The sequence below is a fragment of the Rhineura floridana genome, chromosome 15 (assembly GCF_030035675.1).
Source record: "Rhineura floridana isolate rRhiFlo1 chromosome 15, rRhiFlo1.hap2, whole genome shotgun sequence".
In the NCBI taxonomy this organism is placed as follows: Eukaryota; Metazoa; Chordata; class Lepidosauria; order Squamata; family Rhineuridae; genus Rhineura; species Rhineura floridana.
Window position 1 is genome coordinate 8,975,731 of NC_084494.1, and position 14,606 is coordinate 8,990,336.

General features: G+C 43.0%; 1 protein-coding gene across 6 annotated transcripts in view; it reads right to left on the bottom strand.

Annotated features, from left to right (window-relative positions):
- The window catches only part of CSMD2 (CUB and Sushi multiple domains 2), a 769,620-nt gene that overhangs the window by 504,266 nt on the left and 250,748 nt on the right, over window positions 1–14,606 (bottom strand). The window lies entirely within an intron of this gene.

Consider the following 14,606-nt stretch of genomic DNA (forward strand, 5'->3'; position numbering starts at 1 on the left):
TGTCACTGGAGGCTCAGGTGGCCTTGGCTGCTGGGAACGCCTTTTTCCAGCTCCAGCTGGCTCACCAGCTATGGCCCCTTTTGGACAGAAATGAGTTAGTCACTGTACTTCATGCTCTGGAAAAGTTCAGGTTGGATTATTGCAGTGCACTCTACATGGGGTTGCCCTTGAAGATGACTCAGAGATGTCAACTGGTACAAAATGCAACAGCCAGATCACTGGCTGGTCTTCCATTTAAATCTCATAAAACTCTTTGACAAACGGCTACATTGGGTGCCACTTCATTTCTGGCAATTCAAGGTGCTCATGTTACTATTTTAGGGCTTTAAACAATTCAGGTGCCAAGTATCTGAAACTGCCTGCTTCCCTACAGAGCCTCTCAGGTGCTGAGATCAACAGAAGGGCCTTCTGGGTAGTTCCACTGCCCTCAGAAGCATCAGAGGGTGGCCCAGGAGAGGGAAGCCTTTAAGCTGTGGAACTGCCTCCCCACAGAGGTATGTCTGGCAACTTCACTGTACAGTTTTTGGTGAATGCTAAAGATGTGCCCGTTTACCCTGGCCTTTGGCACTTGAGATGTATATTTTTGCTACCTGTTCTATTTTTTTGTGATGTGGGTTTAACTTATTTTTTAATTATGTATTCAAACTGTTGTAATCCACTCTGGGCCCTATTGGTAAAGGATGGGTAACAAATTAAGATAATTACACCACCAACAATAGCATTACATCAACCGGCTACGGGGCGGTATACAAATGCTAATGCTAATAATGATGATGATGATGATGATGATGATGATGATAATAATAATAATAATAATAACCTGAAACAAACAAGAACAAAACCGTCCCCCTCTTTTGTTTAACCCTTCAGCCTGATGAAGTGTTCTGGTGAACTCAAAAGCACACTCTTTTGTGACACTTTGGTTGACCTAATAAACGTATTGTGCCCCAATATGCATTTTGGCATTTTTTTAATGGGCCAACACAGCTACTTTTACTTGTTGAGTGACTTGGAAAACAGCACAGAAGTCTCTGCAAAATGGGAAACTGGCCACTGGTCTCTCAATTCAGAGTTGGCTAAATGGGTTTGGGAAATAGCTCTCTTGGAGCCCCTCACACAATAAAGCAGAGTGGTTTGCAGTCAGCCGAAGAAAGACCATTTTGATGTGGCACGGTTCCCTTTTCTCTGCAATGTAAATATTATCTGCTATGTAAATAAATACTCATCTTCTGCAGTTGTGGCTGGTGGATCCATGCCAGTGGAGTGGCGGAATCCACTCTGGGTTTTAGTCTCAACTTTCAAGGAGCTGTCCAAACTACTGAAGCACCTAGTTATTTTGTCGTTAAATAAAAATCAGTGACACGTACATTTAAAAGTGAAAATAATAATTTAGTCGTACAACAGTGAGATCCTAGAGAACAAGAATATTATATCACCAGAAGATGAGATTTTATTTTCTGATGGAACCACTAGGAAAGCTACCCAGTTTGACTTCTTTTGACTTTTTTACCTGGCAATCCACTTAAAAATAATTTCTACCTTTGTTGATATGAGGACTGACTATTTTTTTCTTTATTCCTATTCCCCATCTACCAGAGGAACATGTGTGTTTTGCCTAAGAATGGGGGCAGAACTGAGTAATATCTAGCTGTTATATTTGCAGAGATGGTATATAAACCGTTATGTGTTTCCTCCTTCCCAGGAGGCCTGGATGTAACCTGAAACCTGCAAAGCACCTGAACGGGACTCATTTGGATGTCCTCCCACATTCTTAGCAGATGCAGACAAAAATGATTTAAACAATGGTGCACACTGCTTGCATATTTTCTCAGATTTGCTTGGTCTAATAAAGACATTGCCCTAATGTAGATATTTTGGAATTCGAACGGGCCATGACAACTACCTTTACTATTTAGTTCAAAGAAAATAACAAACCATGGGTCGGTGGCAGCTGGTGGCTCCATGTCAGAGGGGTAATGGGATCCACTCCGGGTTTTGGTCCGAACTTTCAAGGAGCTGCCCAAGGTGCCCAGTGACATATAGCCACCAGCCTCCACTGCCCTGGCTGCTCATGATATACCACCACCATTCTGAAGGATATTCTGGCACGCAAGATGGCTGCCCTCACTGGCCAAAAGCGTGTGTTTGTGTGCTTGAGAGAGAGAGAGAATGAGAGAGAGAGAGAGAGAGAATGAGAGAGAGAGAGAGAGAGAGAGAATGAGAGAGAGAGTATTTCCTACAAATGCTCCTGGTAACAATGTTAACTCATGACATCCCATTGTTCCCAGGTATAACAGGAACAAGAACTTGCTCAAGTAGTAATTGAACTGCTGCCTAAAGCGGCAGCAAAGCTTTCGTTTCGTTACACAAAACAAAGCCCTGACTTACGTTTGAAAATTCTTTAAACTATTTAAAAAAAAATGGGGAAGAGGATTTTTTGCCCCAGCCCCCAAACCTGTGAAATTCAGCCGGGGCTCAGCACTATTTTAAACATAAAGATGTGGATCTCCACAGCCACAGTTAAAGGAACTTAAAGGGAATGCATTTACAAAATACCACTTGCATCCTATGAACAGTTTACTTGGAAGCGGTATATCAGTGCTTGAAGAAAGAAGCTCTTGGCACAAGTCCGCCTGATGGCCATGCCACGAGTTCTCAAAAGGCCCACTGTACAACAGTATGGCTGGTGTCACTTCAAAGTGTGGGAAAGACAGTTTAGTCTGTCCATGCTTAGGAGCAATCTTTTTTCCCCCTTCATGCATATTCCAGGACCCAGCTTAAGTCTGCTTATTTGCATTGCTTGATTCGGTAAGGGGAGGGGGCTCTGGAGTGGACTTCATTCGCGCAGCATATCACTCATCAACAAAGGAGGGCATAGCAAAGTTAAGGCTGTTTGCCAAGGCAAAAATATGGTGTTTATATGTTTACTTCTGACACGCAGTCATTTTGCATGCGGCAGTTTAGGCTCAAGAGAGAGAGGGATGTGTGTGACTCTTCCCCCTGATGTCTTGGTTTGTTTTTAATGTAAGGCAGTCTTGGGGGCAGCAGCAGTGGAGAGGGGACACAGCTTGGAATGGAGCAACAGGGCAGACAGAAGAGATCTGAAAAATCTGTAAAGTGGGAGGAGCTGGGAATATAGAGATTTGCCTTGTAACCAGTTAGACATTTTGTCCATATAACCCAGTACTGTCTACTCTGACAGGCAGCAGCTCTCCAGGTTTTCAAGCAGAAGTCTTGCATATCTCCAACTACTACCCTATTCTTGTAACCAAATACATCAAAGACTGAATAGTGGATCTTCTGCAAGAAAAAAAAATGTGCAAGGATGGTATGGCCTCTACCACTGAACTATGGATCCCTCCTCTGGGGTAAAGGGCTTTGAACACTCAGGTTGTTGGAAAATTCAGACAAAAAAAGAAAGGGAACCAAAATGTGATGAGCTTCACTTATTCATCGCATGCCAGGAAAGGAAATCAATCCAGTGAATACAATCGGTATTCAGTGTTGTTGCTTTCAGTCTGCAAATGATACATAATTGATTATATCCCCCCCCTGTTTGCGCTGTGTTTCCTTTTCATTGAAACCTCACAGGGTTGTTGCAAGGATGAAATGGAGAGGGGGGGAGAACAATGCATTCCACCTCGAGCTCCTTGGAGGAAAGGGTGGGAATAAATGTAATTAAAATTAATAAAATAGGGTGGAAGAACGTAATGACAATGTAATTTTCAAATTTATAACTTAGATAGCAAGATAGATAATGTAGTTTTGGGCAGAAGACAAACTGCTGCAGAACAAACGGTGCTGCATGCAACGGATACAGGGCAGAATGAAAAATGACATCATCTTACATCCCTGTTGCACATTAGTGCTTTTGGGGGACAACCACCACCATTGGAGCAAAATGCTTAACCCGTCATTCTTATTTTAAAAATTCCGTAACAAGTGTTTATATCCAGCCCTTCTACAGAAACGGTATCCAAGGCGGCTGTCTCCATGAAATGTCTTACTTTGCCATTGTTTTACATCTATCTGAATATGTTGTTGGGTGTGATGCTCAGTTTACTGTCTAACGCAGCCTTTCCCAACCTTTGGGTCCCCAGATGCTGCTGGACTACAATTCCCATAATTCCTGACCACTGGCCATGGTGGCTGGGGCTGATGGGAGTTGTAATCTAAGAACATCTGGGGACCTAAAGGTTGGAAAAAGCTGGTCTAACGTAAGCATACAATCCTGTGCTGAAAACCCTTCTCAGCCACAGGGGTGAACTGAGGGTCACCTTGTTCCCTTTAAGTCTTCATCGTAAAACCAGACTAAGACGAGTGCAAGAAAGTCTGGAATGTACTTGCACACAGTTTGAAGAAAATTATTCACAATTATTCCATCAAGCTATCCAGAATCAATTACTTGTGATTGGGTCTTGGGTGAAAGCATGGAAGAAGAAGCTATAATGAAAACAGGAGAACATACAGATGATTGATGTAGCTACGTGCCAGCTAGATTCTGTAAAATCTGGAATTTCTTGGCATTTTATATAAATTCAGTAATCTGAATTATCTCTTGTTGTGCTGGACATTTTCACATTTTTAAAAACAACATAAACATTATGACAAATCATGGCCAAATATTTGGTTCTGTTTATTTTCTTATTGTTTATGCCACATTTGCAATATGTGTGCATATGGTTAAAAACAATTTAAAAAAATTACTGATTTCCAGCTTTCCACAATGCAATCTTTTCTGATGCTTATAACACATATTAAAGAATAAAACAACGTATGTTTTTTTCTCACTTTTCCATGTTTCAAAAGTATATGATTCTAGCAACCATAAAATACTAATTGGAAAACTATAACTGGGCTGTTCTTTTTCTGCAAGTACCTGACACCAAATTCCCCTTTCGCAGAACTAAGAGTTGCAGCACTTCCCATGGTCTTCGGGGACATTTTCTTGCTACACTAGGTATATGCCAAGGCTAAGCTAAGGACTGGAGCAGAAAGATGGGAATTTTTGCAAAGGAGTCTGAGTTGAGAATCGTAGCAAAGAGGCCAGAACTGAAAACCACAGCAAATCACACCAGAACTAGGAGCATTGTTGTTGCTTGGGCAAACTCTCAACCCAGACAGGAAGCCCTTTATCACCATTGTCCTGTCTAAGAAGGTCTGATGGCCAGCCTGGTTGGGCAGGCCAGCCCAGAGTCTAAAAATACTTCACTGCCCTAGAATATGCTCCATTCTGTAGTGTTGGTGTCTCACCCATGGGAGGTAATTCATGACAGATTATTCCCCAAACCACAAGTACAAGGTATTTGCTTGGCCTAATTTAGGACCCCGAGGAACATAACTTCTGTCACTTCCCCTGGGGAAGCTGTTCCATGGTGCCATTCTTCTTCCTCTCAAGATTTTGTCTGTGTTCCCCCCACACACACACTTCTAATTTCCTTGCAGTACACAGATCTACTTTGGCAGCAGTTCCTCCCTATCTGAAATGTGTTTGTTTGGGGAGATGCAAAACCCTACAATAAATTATTATTATTATTATTATTATTATTGTTATTATTATTATTACTATTACTATTATTATTATTCCACCCTTCTTCCTGAAGGAGCCCAGAGCAGCAAACATAAACAAAACAATTTAAACAAGAAAAAGAGAAGCATAAAAATTATTCCAAAGCACAATTACAGTTAAAAACATTCTAACCATTGCTATTGATCATGCACATTACTATGTGCAGATTAACGTGTGTGTGTGTGTGTGTGCTTAATCATAAGCTTTTGTGCATTGATAAAACAGACCCAAAGGGGGGAGGGACTTGAAAGGATTTCTGATACAGTTGTACCAAAATGCTCTGTGTGCGTGTGTGTTTAACCAGCATAGAGACATTGCATTGTGTGAGGAAGCGTGAGTCAATTACGATGGCTTTTTGCAGGGTTCTAAGTCATCTAAGTTTGGTGCAAAGGAAATTATCTACCCACTTTCTCACCTTCCCCAAATCCACAGTCTCATCTGCAAAACGTTAGGAGTCTGACCATAACAGGAGCAAGACAATATTTAATATAAAAGAATAATAAAGGAACACCCCTAATATGACTACTGCTTGGAGGCAAACTTGAGAAGTCACTATTAAAATGCAGGAGAGTGGATGCACAACACTGGTATAAATCATTCCCTCTAATCCCCAAGTTCAGTCTCTGATTTTCATTGCTTACTTACCACCCACACACAAGAGAGAGGTATCAGCAGTCTTGGGGAAATCCAAAGGTTGGCAGAAGTACACAAATATTAAGAAAAACTAACAGTCAGGGTGTGAAGAGACCCCCAAATAGCGCAAGGAGGACAGAGCATGTTCAGTGGCCATGGAAAGCTGACAGACTGGTTGTAGGGGAGGAATGGAAAACCCATTTTATGGAGGGGGAGGTGGAACAGAGTGGTTGGAATCCTAAAAAATACTCCACCCTGCAATGTTTTGTTGCAGATCCCCCCCCCCTCATATATTTATAACCCCCCATTATATAGCAAAGACACCAAGGACTTCTTGCTTAAAATTGAGTCTTTAAACAAGCAGTATCAATTCCACAACAATACTATACTAGCTACTTTAGTTGTCACATCTCTTTACACCAATATACCACATAATGATGGGATTCAGCCTTTAAATTAGTTCCTTAACACCAGAGATACGAACAATCCTCCAACAGAGGTTCTCACAACTTTAGCTACACTAGTCCTGACTTGCAACAACTTTACATTCAATGGAAAACACTACCTGCAACTACAAGGCACAGCTATGGGCACTCGCATGGCTCCATCATATGCAAATCTCTTTATGGGTAAACTGGAACAGGAGATCCTCAAAAAGGCCATCAAGAAACCACTTATATGGTGGCGATACATTGATGACATCTTTATGGTCTAGACAAATGGTAAAGAGAGTTTAGAACAATTTAAAAATTACATCAATTATATCCATCCATCGAATAAGTTTACATTTAATAGTACAAATGACAACCTGCACATCCCTTTTCTGGATGTCCTTCTCACCACTGAAAACAACAAAATAGCCACTGATCTCTATAGCAAACCCACTGATGCCCACACCTATTTAAACTGGAAATCCTGCCATCCTAAGCATACAAAGAAAAACATTGTGTACAGGCATACCCCGCTTTAACGTATGCAATAGGACCGGAGAGTATACTTTAAGTGAAAATAACCTTTAAGTGAAGCAATTGTCTCCACTTGTACTGCAAGCAATCACCACTAGATGGCAGCGGCGTCATGCCAATAAAGTATACGTTATTGCGAAGCACGCGAACATTAAGTGGGGTATGGGGACGAATGGAGCATGTACTTTATAGCGAGGCAACGTTAAGCAGGGTATGCCTGTATAGCTTAGCTCTGAGAATCAAACTTATTTGCAGCACTGAAGATAAATACCAGAGAAGGATCAGTGAACTTAAAGAACACTTTCTTCTAAGAGGATATTCTCCACATATTATCAATTGCAACATCCACTGAGCCTCCATTCTGTCCAGAGAAAACCTCCTCCGAGGTGACAAAGAGCAGAGAGCAACGGATTCCATTTGTGGTAGATTTCCATCCAGCATCTCCTAACTATCACCGAGCAATCAGGGAGAGCTACCCATTGCTGGCGAACTCTAAACATCTTACTAGAGCCATCAGCAGGCCTCCTGTTATAGCATTTCGCCAACCTCCTAATTTGCACAGACTGTTGGTGAGAGCTGTGCTTAAGCCACCTATCACCAATCCAGGGTCTCATCCTTGTCACTCCAAATGCTGTATCACCTGTGTGTACCTCAGGGAGACAGCTACTTTTATAAGCACTAGGACAGGCAGGACATATTACATCAAACAGAACATCACCTGCAGGTCCTGCAATATAATTTATGTCATGGAATGCAAAAGACCAGGATGTCATATCCAATACATAGGAAAAAGCACAAATGACCTACACACACGCTTCAGAAATCACAAATCGGCAATCTTAACCAAAAAAAGTGGAGCAACCAGTTGCAAAGCATTTTAACATTGAGGGTCACAGCCTATTGGACTTTTCCATTACAGCGATAGAGATGCCAGCAGATCCAGCAGCATTGACCAAAAGGGAGAACTTTTGGATATACTCTCTGGACACATTGGCACCACATGGCCTCAACCTGGAGGACAGTACCACCACTACTTAGCTTCTGCAAATGAAGCCCCTCTGAGCATTCCATCCTCAAAGCTCACTTTGGTAACAGCATTTGATAAAGGCAGAAGCTGAAACGTTTTGTTAATACAATAAAAACCTCTGTTTTGTTAATCACAATTGTGTTCATATATTTCTAGGTGATTAACGGAATCCTTATAGGGATCCAGAGCAAGCTTGAGTGAAGTTCCATTTGTTGCTTTCAAAACTGTATATATGTATGTCTATATATATGTATGTCTGTATGTCATTCAATAAAGTTGATAGCTTTTCCTGTGCAGAAACAGCACAGGATCTGTGGCTTGCCACAGGTTATCTTCCTATACAAGCTGACTCTATTAACATGAAGTTATTAGAGCAAATAAAGTGGGAGGATCAAGGAAAGAAAAACATGGGCAGGAAGATAAAGGGAAACGAAGAATTAATTTGACTTCTATTGTGGTGCCATGTCACTTTAGCATGTTGGAGCGCTGTCAAAAGACTGCACTATTTATTGAGAAGGCACCAGCGAAAGCCTGTTAACTTTACAATTCACACTACAGAACGGCGTTCCAGATGCGTTAGTCAAGGGGCTCTCTCTGCCTTTATGGAAACCTAATTATTCCAAGTAGTTCTAAAACCCCAGGATAAATATTATTCTATTTTCAGACACAAAACGGAAGCACGGGTCTTCTTCACTTGGAATTTTACAGCAGTGTTGTCTCAAACTCAACAGGACTGGATCCAGATACTCAAGGTCACAATACAGGCATACCCCGCTTAAAGTGGCTTCACTTAAAGTAGCCTCTCTATAAAGCACATGCTCCATACTCCACCATACCCCGCTTAAAGTATGCGCGCTTCGCAATAATGGACACTTTATTTGGCATGACGCCGCTGCCATCTAGTGGTGATTGCATGCAGTACAAGTGAAGGTAATTGCTTCCCTTTAAGTACATTTTCACTTAAAGTACACTCTCCGGTCCCATTGTGTACGTTAAAGCGGGGTATGCCTGTACTATGCCAGCAACCAAACAACCTTTGAACTTTTTTTTCCTGCCTACATCCACTCTCTGCCTGGCCTTCTTCAAACTGAAGAGAGGGAAAATATTTATAAGGCTTCTTTAGTGTGCATCACCTCTTGAGCCCTACAACATTTCTCATTTGGGGATGTAAGCAGCTCATCAGATCGGCTTCTCTCCTCAGGGGAGACCACTGTGATGTCACCCTTATCTATGGTTTTAAAAAGGGAGTACACATATTCATGAAGTATAGGAGTTTATTGCCTTTTGGCCACTGTAACTCCATCACTCAAGGCAGCTGCCACTGAATATCACCTGCTGGGGAGCAAACTGTGAGAGAGCTATTGCCTCCATGTCCTGCTTGTGGACATGACTGAGGTACTTTAGGTCGTAATGGGAAACAGGATCTGGACAAGATGCGCCTTTGATCCAGCAGAGCTCTGCTTATGTACCCACAAGCCTGCTCTGTCCCTGCCTTTTCCTGCTATGATTTGACAAGCTTACCCCTGCTTCTTAAGATCAGGGATACCCACTATAGTGCCCTCCAGAAGCTGTTGGGAATACAACTCCCATCAGCCCCAGCCAGCATTGCCAACAGTTTGAAATCACGGGTATTGTAGTCCAACATCTGTAGGGCACCACGTCGGCTACCTCTGCTCTGGATGGATCCTTGGTCTGATCAGCAGAGACCTCCTTTTCACAGGATGGGGTAGCCGGCTTGGTCCTGAATATTTACAACCTGGGCAAATGGACACAACATTTTCCTGATTATTTATTTCATAACTTTTCCTAAAGGCTTTGGGGTAGCTTAACCCTCAGCCCAGTCCATACAGAGAGGATTTAAGACACTTTCAAAAGATGCTCAGGATTTGGCGTGCCTGGGATTGTACTGTTGGTAGGTAAATCAAAGTTTATGGCACAGCACCAACCAGGCCACACTGTGCCACATGCTAGTCTTGCTATAAATGCAAGAGAATTATTTCATCAGCAACTTATTCCCAACAACTCAAATAGTCTTAAAAAGAGGGAGAGTCACCAACAGAACTCAGGAACCTGAATAAAGTGTGTAGATCATTATCTGTCACCTGGAACTGAATCTCAGTTAGGAGCAAGGTACTGGGTATAAGAAAAGTTGGACATGAACTTAGACGTTCCATCAAGGGAGGTGAATCCACAAGGGGGTGGGATTAACTGAAAACACCTCTTTTCCAACTTTTGCTGCATGAATATACAGTAGTATATAGGAACACAGGAAATTGCCTTATACTGAATCAAACTAATTGGTTTATCTAAATCAATATTGTCTACACTGACTGGCAGCAGCTCTCCAGGGTTCCAGACTGGGTTCTCTCTCAGCCCTGCCTAGAGATGCCGGGGATTGAACCTGGGACCTTCTGCATGTGAAGCAGTTGCTCTGCCATTGAGCCATGACCCTACCCCATATAGATGGCATCATTAAGAGGAAAGTTTCTGTAGGACTTAGATATTATAACAGGACCCACTGAGAGGAGGTAGTCTTTATGCAACATTGAGCCCAAAATTATGATGTGGCTTGGTAACATCTTGGATTGTTTTTGCACAATTCAACCACAGCCACAAAGAGCAGGGCTCAAAACAACTGCCTTAAACTCCAGGAGGAAAGAAGCTATCCTTCATGCCAACTCAGATTCCTGATGACCACCTGTTGCCCAATTGTCAAGACAGTGAGGCAAACACTCTCTGTTCACTCTCTGAACAAGGGGCACGTGAGTCCCTCAGTTCCTTCCTCCAATTCCCCAAGTCAGGATGGCCCAAGCTTCAGCAATGAAGCAGCTCAGACTAGGAGCTTACATGACAGCTGGAGGCTCCACCCTTTTCTGGCTCTCAACCAGGCTCTGATCCGACCTTGTGCTTCAATGCACTTCCACCTCCTCCCGAGCAGCCTCGCAGGCAGCTAGCAGGGCACTTTGGCAGCAGCCCTGAAATAACAGCCTGGTTCACTGTGTCCTTCACTCTCATAGCCCTGAGGGAAATAAGAGCTAGCTAGGAACCCAGGCAGCCAGTGCAGGGATTTCAAGTCCTAGGGTAGTGTCCTTCCAACCTGATGTCTCCTCAGGAACACTGGTGGTGTGATGAACTACTGGTGAGTCCTGCTCCTCTTGTTCCTCATCTGAGGAGACCTCAGGTTTGAAGTCTAGGAGGGCTAAACCTGACATCCATGCCCCTCTACTAGCCTTCCAAGAAGCCCAAATACCATTTAGAACGGTAATAATAGCAGTATTATTTTAAGCATTTACTGTGCAGATGTCTAAACGTTCGACTGCTTTGCATAGACTATCTCAGCAACCATTACAACAGCCCTCTAAGGCAGGCAAGTCCTGTTCTACTCCGTAACAGAAATTAGGGAGGAAGACACTGAAGCTAAGAGGACAGTGGTTTGCCTAAGACCACTCATGTAAATATGCGGCTGAGGCAATTTTCTTGGAAACCGTGGCTTCCCAGATTACACTCTGCATACACTTCTAGAATTCTCATCTGTATGAATCAGACTAAGTTTCTAGTACTCTTGACAGCATGGCCAGGCCAAAGCTGGGTGGTGACCATATTAAAAACCCAGAGCTGGAGTGTGTTTTCTCCATGTTAGGGTTTCTGAGGTAAGTCGATGAAGCTAGAACAGCTGGGCCTGAGGAGGCAGAAGACACTGTACTGCTAGGCAGGCAAGGGAAGCTCCTAAGATTGTATCCAACTATGCTTTGCTTAGAGGAAACCCATCAAAATTAACGGACCTAAGTAAGCCATGGCTATTCATTTCAATGGATCTACTCGAGGAAGATTAGCATTGGATACAGCCGGTAGCATTTCTACCATACTTGGTCAAGCCTCTTACCGCCTGCCAACCACAGAGGTTGGCATTACACATCCTGCTATTCCCTTCTGCTCTATTGGCCAGTCTAGGATAGGGGGTCAGGCTCCTCGTGTTGTATCCAATTCTAGCCCTACTCAGGGCAGACCAGTGGAATTAATGGACAGGACTAATATTGGTAAATTCATTTCAATGGGCCTTCTCTGAGTAGAACTTGAAAATGGAAATAGACTGCCTTCAAGTCAATCCTGACTTATGGCGACCCTATGAAGAGGGTTTTCATGGTAAGCAGTATTCAGAGGGGGTTTGCCATTGCCTCCCTCTGAGGCTGAGAGGCAGTGACTGGCCCAAGGTCACCCAGTGAGCTTCATGGCTGTGTGGGGATTTGAACCCTGGTCTCACAAGTTGTAGTCCAACACCTTAACCACTACACCACACCGGGTTAGTGGGATACAACTCCTAGTCCTCACACCAGGCATGGCCAACCCAGAAGCCTCACAGGACCTCCCAATAAGAAGGTAGATTACCTTAGCCACATTCCCAGGTAGATTACCTTAGCCACATTCACACCCAGGACCAGCTCCAGGCATTCCGGGGCCCTTGGCCATCAGCTTGCCCGGGGCCCCCCGGTGTGTGTGCACGTTCGCACGTTCACATGCCCCCCCACTCCACCTACATGTCACCTGTCTTTTACTATTGCCATTAACCAAGATGACGGCTGCGGTTTCCCTAAGGGGATAAAGCCTCTGCCGCCATCTTCGTTGATGGCATGTATCCGTGCTACACACGCGCATCTCTGCCATCAACAAAGATGGCAGCAGGGGCTTCAGTACTTTAGGGAAACCGCAGCCACCATCTTCATTAAGGGCAATACTAAAAGGCAGGAGATAGGTAAGTAGGGGGTATGGGGGCGCAGATCACCGTGGATCAAGGAAGGGGAGTGGAGGGGCCGCTGAGGGCCCCCGTTACCCTGTAGCTCCAGGGGCCCTCGGGCCAGTGCCCCACCTGGCCGCCCTTTAGAACCAGCCCTGTTCACACCATACATTTATTCACTTGAAACAGCCATGGCTTCCCCCAGAGAATACTCAGAAGGACAGTTAGTGAAGGGTGCTCAGAGTTGTTAGGAGACTCCTATTCTCCTCACAGAGCTACAATTCCCAGACTTCTCTGGGAAGAGTGACTGACTGTTATACCACACTGGGAATTGCAGCTCTGTGAGATGGAACAGGGGCCTCTTAACAACTCTCAGCACCCTTCACAAACTATCCTTCCCAGGATTCTTTGGGAAAAGCCAGGACTGTTTAATGTGGAATAATAGCGGAATAAATGTCTGGTGTGAAGGTGGCCACTGTTGCAGCCTAAGGCTAAGAGCTTCGAGTTCAAGTCCCTCAGGCTTTGATAACATGAATGCTGACAGACAATTTAAGAAACAGCACAGTAAAAATAATAATGATTCAAAGACAATGTTTTTTTTTTTTTTTTTTAAAGCCCCAATTAAAGAGCTGCTTTTCCATTCTGACTATTTCACCATGAACTTCTTCATGGAAACCATCCCACAACACTCCCTTGGAGTAAAACCATTGTGCCACACCAAGTCCTAAATCAGCATAAAACAGCTGACTTTTTTTTCTGGAGAATTCTCTCCTTTGTTCTTGGAACTTTTAATTTAAAAATCATTTTTAAAATATTAACAGCTTCCGGCACCATTTGTTAATATTTTCTCTAACTTGATGTGCTTAGTTTTAAGTTATTGCAACATATCAAAATACCTGTCAAGAGCCCAGGATTACAAAAATAAAATAAAACACATACACGCACTTTGAGCACAGTACACCCCAAGCAACTGTTTGAGTTATAATAGGTCACAACACTTTTAACAAGCTAATGTATATCTGATATGCTTAAAAAGCAGCATTGCAAATGTTCCCAACTTCTTCAGCTGGCTTGCTGAATCTGTGGAGCCAGAAACCCATCAGCTCCGGTTAAATTCAGCAAACAAGCTAACAAGGGATTTGTGTTTTTTTTATAATAACTTTTATATTATTCAAATTTTTATAAAAACAAATACAAATACAACAGAAAAAAAAATAAAAAGAAGAACTTGACTTCCGATTTGTTACAGATCAGCTATAAGTATATAATATATATCAAACCTGTCTCCTAGAACATACGAAATTCACTTTTTTCCAAAGTCTATCGTAATTAATCGTCAAATCCCATTATCATCATTTCATTTTTTTCTTTCAACAAAAAGTCCAAAAGAGGCTTCCATTCCTTAAGAAATGTATCTGTCGTTTTTTCTCTAATAAGACATGTCAATTTGTCCATCTCAACTAAGTCCATTAATTTCAATAGCCATTCTTCCATTGTTGGTATCGATTCCATTTTCCACAAGGGATTTGGAGTGTTTTGGGCTCAGCAAGATCTGCCTACGTGATGGGAAGCAGGGGTTTTTTTTAACCTCTTCTAGAGAGCTGGATGGTGTGCTGAAGCCATTGTTGGCTGTGAGGGTAATGAGACACAGTGTGCTGGACTCAAACCACAGACCTCCCA